The sequence below is a fragment of the Anabrus simplex genome, chromosome 5 (genome assembly GCF_040414725.1).
Source record: "Anabrus simplex isolate iqAnaSimp1 chromosome 5, ASM4041472v1, whole genome shotgun sequence".
Lineage (NCBI taxonomy): Eukaryota > Metazoa > Arthropoda > Insecta > Orthoptera > Tettigoniidae > Anabrus > Anabrus simplex.
In genome coordinates, this window is record NC_090269.1 from 33199882 (window position 1) to 33210244 (window position 10363).

The 10363-nt window shown below is 40.8% G+C and overlaps 1 pseudogene; it reads right to left on the bottom strand.

The window, feature by feature from the left end:
- Nucleotides 1–8774: 8774 nt before the first annotated feature.
- LOC136874338 (translation elongation factor 2-like) lies at nt 8775–9565 on the bottom strand (annotated as a pseudogene).
- Nucleotides 9566–10363: the final 798 nt, after the last annotated feature.

The following is a 10363-nucleotide window of genomic DNA, read 5'->3' on the forward strand; positions in this document are numbered from 1 at the left end:
AGCGGACGCCGGGAGTGCAGGCCTCCTTCAACCAATCGACGGGAAATTGTTCTGGTCGATATTGGAACAGCCAGGGTGTCTTGCACATGCTGAAGAATGGCGGTTGACGTGGCGTGCGGGGCTGCCACCGCTTGGCGGCGGATGCGCCGATCCTCGCGTGCTGACGTCACTCGGGCTGCGCCTGGACCCCTCGCACGTGCCACATGTCCCTGCGCCAACCATCTTCGCCACAGGCGCTGCACCGTGGACACATCCCTATGGGTATCGGCTGCGATTTGACGAAGCGACCAACCTGCCCTTCTCAGCCCGATCACCATACCCCTCGTAAAGTCGTCTGTCTGCTGGAAATGCCTCCGTTGACGGCGGCCTGGCATTCTTAGCTATACACGTGTCCTGTAGCACACGACAACACGTTGTACAATGACTGTCGGCTGAGAAATCACAGTACGAAGTGGGCCATTCGCCAACGCCGTGTCCCATTTATCGTTCGCTACGTGCGCAACACAGCGGCGCATTTCACATCATGAGCATACCTCTGTGACGTCAGTCTACCCTGCAATTGGCATAAAGTTCTGACCACTCCTTCTTGGTGTTGCATTTGCTCTGTCAGTCAGTGTATATATATATATATATAAAGTTCCAAAGTGACAGTGATGTGTAATACTGTTCCACAAATAACCTTCCGAAGTCTTATACTAAATTGGTTTCATTACAATTGAGATGCCATTCCCAGAAGACAGTACAGGGCTGATGATTTATTATGACAGGGAAGGCTATGAATCACATATTATAATTCAGACAAATATTTATTTCAGAAGGAGATAAAACTGATTTCCTATCATAGTTTGACTTCTTTACACCTGCACATATCACTTGGATGATAAAGATTCCTGTTTCATTCATATCCTAAAGGCAAGGCCTTGTCGCTGCAATCACATTTGTCTCTCTGCTGAGCGTTTCAGGTAAACATATTTTTTCAAATTCAGCCTCTCCATCACGGAGTCTAGAGACTTCTTCCTCGGCCTTCCTCTTCCCTTCTTACCCTGAACTTTTCCTTCCAGCATAATCGTGAGGAATGTGTTATGTCGAAGTGTGTGGCCAAGGAATTTGGTTTTCCTCTTTTCTACAGTGTTGATCGATTCCATTGTTTCATCTATTTCCTTAAGGATTCTATTGTTTGACTTTTTCTGTCCAACTCATTTTCAGCATCCTCCTCCATATCCACATTTCCATTGCTTCTAGGCATTTTATACCCTGTTGTGGTAAGACCCATGTTTTGCAACCATGCAACAAAACACTCCGGACAAACATTTTGGCAAATTCTTTCCTAATTTTAATGTTAATGTACCTGCTTGTCAGAAGCTGTTTCTTGTTACTGAAGGCTTGTTTACTAGAGTAATCCTCCTCCTGATTTATGTGGTGCACCTGTTGTCCTGAGTGATAATGCTTCCCAAGTAGCAAAATTGACTTACCGTACTTGTACAGTTTCATCACTTATCTTAATGTTTATTAGTACCGGTATCTCCTCGGTTGATTTCTTGACAACTAATACATTTGTTTGTGAGGTGTTCAGTTTCAATTTTGATTCTTGTAGTGTTGATGTTAAAACTTGTTGCATTTTACTTTCTTTACTTATTTCTCCTTCTGAATCAGCAATTAATGCAATATCATAGGCAAACCTTATACAGTGGATTTCTTGTCCGTTAATTTTAATTCCTTTGGTTTTTTGCTTAAGTTTTGATATGGCCTCCTCAATGAACATGTTGAATAAAAATGGAGATAGTGCATAACCTTGTCTCACTCCCCTTTTAATGGATTCTATCTTAACATTACCATTGATTTCTATTGTTGTGCTTTGATTTTTGTACAGGAGTAAAATGAGTCTTCTGTCCCTCCAGTCCAGTCCTATATTCTTCATGTTCCTAAAGAGTTGTTTCCAGTTTACTTTGTCAAAGGATTTCTCTATATCCACAAATGCAATGTATGTTTTCCTGTTAACACTCATTCTTCTTTCTAGAATAGTTCTTAATGCTAGAAGAGCATATCTTGATCCCTTCCCTGTTGTAAAACCAAACTGATCCTACAATGTATATTGTCCAATTTTCCTTTTAATCCTGTTCTTAATTACATTAAGCAGTATCTTGGGTGCCTGCGATAGCAGTGTTAGTGTTTTATAGATTCCTGTAAAGGAAAAATTTATTAATAAAAGGTTTAATAATGTATGAGGGGCTGCCTGGCCGAGGCGGTACAGGCGTGCTTGTTTCATCCGGAAGACGCGGGTTCGATTCTCCCTCAGGAAGTCGTAAAATATAATAAACGAAGTTTCCACTTCCGGAGGTGCACATGGGCTTGAGGTTCACTCAGCCTACACCCAAAATGAGTACCAGGTTAATTCCTGGGGGCAAAGGCGGCCGGGCGTAGAGCTAACCACTCTACCTAATCAAGTGCCAAGGTTACGGATAGTGGAAGCCTTTACCTTCCACACCTCGAAGGGCCTTCATGGCTTGTACAAAGATGACTTTGCTTTGCTTTTTGAATACTGTATGTCCTATGGAAATGAATATGTTATATGATCAAGTATGAACAATAAGAACAACTTTACCAATTAGCTGAAAAGAATGTAGCAGTTAAAACGTTTCTGTTAAATAAACAACAGTAGAATATTCAGAAATAAAATTTGTTTTCCCTAGATTTTCAGAAATATATTAATATTCGTTTTAAAGCAATCAGTTACATTCAGTTAGTGCATGTATTGCAGTAGGCTTGGCGACTGGCTCAGTGCGAAAAGCAACAGGGGAAACTAATTTCCTTAATGTGTCTATTCAGTGACACCTCGGGCTATCTATGATAGTTGATGTGAAGCTGTCTATGATTCAACCACTCTTCAGTGTAAAGATATACATTGCATGGCCAATAGACTGTGTGAATCATTTCAGAAGTTTCAAAAGTTTGAAATTGGTTTAAATAAGCTTCTCAAGGGTATTAAACAAGGCAAAGACTGAAAATGTGATATTCCTCAGATTTTCTTACAAAATTTGTGAAGACAGTCAAGCAATTTAGTAATACTATTATATTAGGGAACTACAGCAGAAGTACTTATTTGATTATTGTCTGAATGAAGGAGCTATACCAAATGAATAGATAGTTGCTATAGTATCCCCTGTGTATAAAAGAAAGGATGATAGATATAAAGCTGAAAATTACAGGCCAGTCAGTTTGACATGCATTGCATGTAAGCTTTGGGAAATCATTCTTTCTGATTGTATTAGACATATTTGCAAAATTAATAACTGGTTCGATAGAAGGCAGTTCGGGTTTAGGAAAGGTTATTCCACTGAAGCTCAACTTGTAGGATTCCAGCAAATATAGCAGATATCTTGGATTCAGGAGGTCAAATGGATCGTATCGCAATTGACCTGTCTAAGGCATTTGATAGGGTGGATCATGGGAGACTACTGGCAAGAATGAGTGCAATAGAACTAAACAAGAGTAACTGAATGGGTGGCTATATTTCTAGAAAATAGATCTCTTTTTTTTGCTATTTGCTTTACGTCGCACCGACACAGATAGGTCTTATGGCGACGATGGGATAGGAAAGGCCTAGGGATTGGAAGGAAGCGTCCGTGGCCTTAATTAAGGTACAGCCCCGGCATTTGCCTGGTGTGAAAATGGGAAACCACGGAAAACCATCTTCAGGGCTGCCGACAGTGGGGCTCGAACCCACTATCTCCCGATTACTGGATACTGGCCGCACTTAAGAGACTGCAGCTATCGAGCTCGGTAAAATAGATCTCAGAGAAGCCTCCGTGGCTCAGGTGGCAGCGCGCCGGCCTCTCACCGCTGGATTCCGTGGTTCAAATCCCGGTCACTCCATGTGAGGTTTGTGCTGGAAAAAGCGGAGGTGTGATAGGTTTTTCTCCAGGTACTCCGGTTTTCCGTGTCATCTTCCATTCCAGCAACACTCTCCAATATAATTTCATTTCATCTACCATTCATTAATCATTACCCAAGGGGAGTGCGACAGGCTTCAGCAGCCGGTACAATTCCTATCCTTGCCGCTAGATGGAGGCTTCATTCACTCCGTTCCTGACCCGGTCGGATGAATAGAAACAGGCTGTGGATTTTCATTCATTCAGATCTCAGAGAATTAGAGTAGGTGAAGCTTTATCTGACTCTGGTATAATTAAGAGGGGAATTCCTCAAGGCAATATTATATATGTAAATTATATGAGTAAAGAAGTGGAATCAGAGATAAGGCTTTTTGCGGATGATGTTATTCTGTATAGAGAAATAAATAAGTTACAAGAAGGTGACCCAGGGCTCCCTAAGTGCGTCGCCCCTCCTCAAAAGGGGCGCAGGTCATATTCTGACCAGCTCTGATCCCTCCACATAGGATCCCCTCCACTCAATTCCGTTCTGTTCATCACAACCGTTCATCTGAGGAAATAGCACTCAAGACCTAATTATTTGGTCGGCGGGCTAAAATCCTCATCGGAACCGGTCTCCGGTTACTCCGTTGAGATTGGGGCATGGCATGGTAACTGCAAAATGACCTTGATAATATTGTGAGATGGACAGTATGCAATGGTATCGTGATAAACGGGGTTAAAAGTCAGGTTGTGTGTTTCACAAATAGGAAAAGTCCTCTCTGTTTTAATTACTGCATTGATGGGGTGAAAGTTCCTTATGGGAATCATTGTAAGTACCTAGGTGTTAATATATGGAAAGATCTTAATTGGGGTAGGTAATCACATAAATTGAATTTTAAATAAAGGGTACAGATCTCTGCACATGGTTATGAGGGTGTTTAGGGGTTGTAGTAAGGAGGAGCACTGGCGTAGCCAAGGGGGCAAGTGCCCTCCCCCCCCCCCCCCAATGTTTCCTGAAACTAGAGCGATGATAAGCCGACGTTTTATTCCAGAAGACAATATTTCAACCACACACTTATGAACAATATGTTAAAGATTACAATAATATTACCACACGCAAATCAATATGTACAAAATACTCGCTCCACCAAGGCATTAATACTATAAATGAAAGTCTACTCCTAGCTGACCATTGCTACGATTAAAATAAATTTAAAAAATTGAAATTAAACCATCGCATGCAAGAAATTAATATTTACATATTTTACATTAGCTGATCATGCATATGAAAACTATTTAAAATCAGAAAGTATTCATCTTGGTCCGGCCTCGTTCCTCGTTCAGCCACCCACCATCACGGCCGTCAGATCGACCCACCGATCTGCTACTCACACCATCATGACGGTGTCATTGCTTTCTGTGAAGATTCTTCTCTTGAAGTCCATGTTCATAACACAGTTTGCGTACGGCATAACACACGTTTGACACTCTGAGCACACACAAAGAAAAATTACAAATCAATTATTTTGACAAATTATACACAAAAGTTCACAATCTTCTCACACGAGTACAATTTCCATAACAATTTAATCAGAATGTTATCTCGGTAAGAATCCTCGATTCCATATTAAGTTGCACTCCCAACGCGTCCCGAAACTTCACTTATAGTCACGTTTATATCTGCACGACGAACAGGTTATCGGCGCTTGCTACTTCATATTTGAAATTTATGATAATTTGAGTAGCGAATTCCCTTATGGGAATAATCCCGGCGGATTAAGTTCTACTTTAGCAATTTATTATTTATTCAGTCAAGAAATGCTCAGGTCCGCGTTCCTCCGACGGCGATCACACATGCACATCCGACCCTTTCCAACGTTACGAGAGAGAATGAATGTCTTCTGCACAGCTTGGCGTTCCTTCGCACGCGTCCCTCCTGGCGCAGAATCTGGGGAATTTGCTGGTCTGTTTCACCATATCCTGCGTCCAGTAGCTACATAAAGTAAATGTAAAAAATAGCCAGGATATTTCAGATTAATTTTCTAACCACGTAGGGATCTTATTCATCTACTATAATATTTTCTTGTGGATTTCAGGTAATATTACAGCGCGTTCATATTGGTGTCACTGCTGTTACATCACTTCGCTCTTCGCGCGCTCCCTTGCGATTCGCTGGTTTCAGAAGTCCTGCCAATTTAATTTTGGATAGCTCTCTCTCAACTCTTACAGTTGGGCCCACGAGAGTTGAAGTCTAACGTTTAGCGCACCGGGGAGAAAAACTTGACTAACGCTGCTCGAAAACGGTCTGTTGCTATGGGAACGATTAGAGAGATGCTACATTTAAGGAAGCCAACGCTACGTGGGTTGGTTCTTCTCAGTCGCTTTTGTGATATTATTCCGAGTGGTACTGTGTTTGTCGTTGCTGGTTTATGTAATAATTTGAGTGTTTGTTTCGTGAATATTATTTTAATAATAGATTTATTGCAGCCAATGGTCAATAAATATATATGCAAATTAATTTTCTTCACTATATTTCACTATAGATTTTGTTCGTTTCAAGTAGTCCTGTGGGTGATATCTACCACATTGTTTACCACAAAGTTCACAAAAGCAGCGTTCATCCGGTGAATTAAAGGACTTTATTTTACACATACGATGATGAAACCCACGCACAGCAAACCGAGTCACTGTATGCCTAAGAGCGTAGTTGGTTTGAGTCCATCCCTTATTTATCATTGCGTCGGTGCAATACAATTCCTCCCAGATATTTGCCCTTTTCTCCTTCATATCATTTAGGTGTTTTTCTGAAGCTTTGGTTGTTGGTAGATGCAATCTTAATTTAAGATCCTCGATGAAGAAAGTTTCCTTTGTAAGTGTTACGGAGTTATCCGTGGAAGTCAGAGGTGAAAGAAGGTGTGGGCTGGAATGGGTCTAACCACAAGTTCGAAAAATGAATTAAAATTTCAACAAAGCTTATATTTTCAAAACTTAACAATAGTGGCATAGAATTTTGAGCGTACAACAAATAACAAGTTAAATCAGGTACACGATCAAGTCCAAAATTAGAGAAAAATTTAACCAGTTCCCACTAGGGGAAATAACAAAGAAAATCAGGTACAATACAACTTTACAAATTCTGGGCTACGAGCCCCAAAGTCTGAGCTCTCAGCTCACAACCACAAATTACCAAAGGGCAGAAAACCCCTTCATCACCAGGAGCTCTTGCTCCCGCTTAGTAATGTCAGGCCTCCTAGAGGCACCTTCCAAAATACCAGAAAGAGCTGACCTGCCCTCAATTTTACAAGCCTATCAAAGGCCATAACAAACTTCACTTCTATCTGCCCTCAAGGCACACAAAGAAACAGGAGTATTTAATACCCAACCTACAGGGCCTTCGCACGAAGAAAACAAAACTCCTAAATACACATTTTAAAACCTCAGTGGCTCTAGGCCGATACACAGGGGCTAATCCCAAGCTAGGGAGGTGACTCGTCTGAGAAAACTTTAATACATTAAGGAAGAGAAGAAACGGTTATGAAAACGTAGTCACCTCAATTTCAAATGAAGGGGAGCTCGAGAAGGTAAAGCACTCTCTATCCCCGAATTAAAGTTTAAGAAAACTGAAGTTTAGCAGGAAAAAGGGTTTACATGTTTAATAGTTTACATATTAAAAGTTTCGAACCCTCCCCGAGAGTTAAACTGCTGAGCTAGCAAGAAATAAAGATGTTAAAAGGCCATTACCTTGTTGAAAAGCTGCTGCTTGAAGAAAGAGGCGCTTCCCGCCCCCTGATACATATTCACACAGTGAGTTAGATGTTATACGAGTGGCCCGGAGACAAGAAAATCAGCAGTTTTTATACCCTCGTGGAAAATTCGAGACCTTTCAGGAATGAGTAGACACCCCCCCTCAATTTTTATTGGTTGACTAATAATTACACATGGAAATTCGAAGAAGAAAGCAATGATTGGAGGAAAATTAATTACAGAAATTACTGATTGGCTAAATTCAAAACAGGAGGAAAGAAAGGATTAATGTTGCCAACCCACAAACCGCAGAACAAAATTTAGTAAGGACAAAACTTATGAATACAACATTTCTTCAAGAGAGTTCATTCCATTGCACCAGAGTGTATTACCATAGTTTTTGGTAGAGACATCTGTTAGAGAATGTCCACACTTCTTGATCAATGAAAAACAAAAGCAAATCAAAAACACACAATGACATCTTCTGATAAACAGTAGAGTTAGTTCAGTTTTTAAAGTTCAGAGCTTCTCCCGTAGAGGAGTTTCAATTGGCGCAAGATTTGAACTTGCGTCGTAGAGGTGTACCGCCCGGTACAGTAAGTTCATAAACTAATCTTGTAGGAGTAAACTTTGAAACGGCTAGTGTCCTTTTCTAGAAACTTGCTTTTACACGATCTAATGTTTCGAGGTCTCTGGATGTAAGGTGTGCCCAAATTAAATGTATGCCGTATGTTACGATCGGTGCTATCTTTGCCTGAAATAAGAATAACGCTGTTTAAATGTCCAGTAACTCTGGATTGGTGATGTCTTGAATACTACGAATAGCTGCTACTGCTCTTTCCTTTATATGTATTCTAAATGACGTTCTGGTTGTTTGCAGATGTATTCCTAAATATTTGAAATGATTTACAATTTCCAATTTATCATTTCTGAGAAGTATGTTATCTGATTTGGCTAATCTTCCACCCTTTCTAAAGACCATCTCTACCGTCTTGTTAATGTTAATAGTAAAGTCATTTTCCTTTGCTCATTCCTCCAGGTTGTCTATTACTATCTGTAATTATTCTTTATTACTGGATCCTAAGACCATGTCATCAGCATACATGTATAGTACTACTGGGGAGTTCGTAGGTGTTATTTTAGTGACAATGTCTGAAGTGATTACATTAAAGAGTACATGCAGAATGAACGTTTGTTGTCATCTTCCTTCTGCTTGGCCCTCTTCTTTGTCTTAGGATTAATGAAGTTCTCACCCCATAATTTTAAACTTCTCTGCATATATCTCAGTAAACTGCTTCAATGTAAAGGCCCATCCATGCAAACCAGAACCGAAGCCAACACTGCCCTTACTAGGGTCTACCCTGATTTCACCCATTGGACCAGAGTCACCACTGTACGTGGCAACGCTCCACAATACGCTGAAAGCTCTGGTACAACTCTTCTGCCTCAAGCTGCAGCTCAAGAAGAGCACGGTCCATCTTGTTCATGAACAACACAGGCTTGATGCGTTCAGCAATAGCTTGCCGAAGGACAGTTTCGGTTTGCATGTATACACCAGATACACAATCTACTACAACCAGCGCACCATCAGTAACACGCAGAGCCGCAGTTACTTCACTGGAGAAATCTACGTGTCCGGAGGAATCGATCAAATTGATAAAGAATCCCTTCTCATTCTTGTCACGCTGATCAGGGTTGGTGGTGAAAACAAAATCCTTATCTTCAAGTTCGAAGAACATAGATATAGCTGTTGATTTGATGGTAATACAGCGTTCTTGTTCATCTTTCCGAGTACCAGTGAAGCGTGTTTCACCTGCTTTAGCACGTGCTATAATTCCTGCTTTGGACACCAAGGATTTGTCATGATCCACATGAGCGATTACGGACATGTTGGGAATATTTCGCTTCTTGTCCATCATCACTCTGATCTGGTCCACCGTAAACGTCACCATTTTGGGTGATAGTTGATTTCCTTAGTCAAGTGAATTTACAACGACCCTACAATGACGGACTCCCTGTGAACCCCAACGCACCTCTCATGAATATTATTTTCGTTGTTAGTTTATTTCTTGTAAGTTAATGAGTGGCTAGTTGTACAGTTCTATTCTCTATTTAACATGTGCAATTGTTGAGGTTATTGCCAGTTTAGTGAATATGAAATCTCATATTTATCGGCAATGGCGTGTTCTGTCTGAAATGCAGGGATTATTAGCACGAGCTTAGGAACGGGTCAAAGTTTATTGAATAGCATTAGGCCAACATAGTTGTTTAAATATTCAGCCTGTATGAAAGGGTGATATGCCGCGGATTGATGTAACTATGACAATGCAGCGTACTACGTAGTTACTGCTTGCGCCGCTCAAATGTCAGACTTCAACTATTGTGGGCCCTACTGCACACTTCTCTGTCTACAGTGGAATATTCCATTGCCTCCGTTTGTTGTATTTACAGGGTTTATACCTACAGGTATATGGGATATGAATTATATGTCGATATAATTACATTTTCTTGATAACACATGAGATGATGCATTAATTATTCTGAATGACTATACATTCTTTGTTAAGGGGTATTGTATGGATTTTCGGTGATATAGATCAATTTTCGTGAATGTAGGTAACGATTTTTATAGGGCGCCTACATTCATGGACGTATGTTTGAAATTACAGCCCACTACGTCCTTACACTCGGAGCTACTGCTGCGAATAGGAGGTGGCCCTCCGGTTAACTTCCGGAGCTCCGTTACTGCT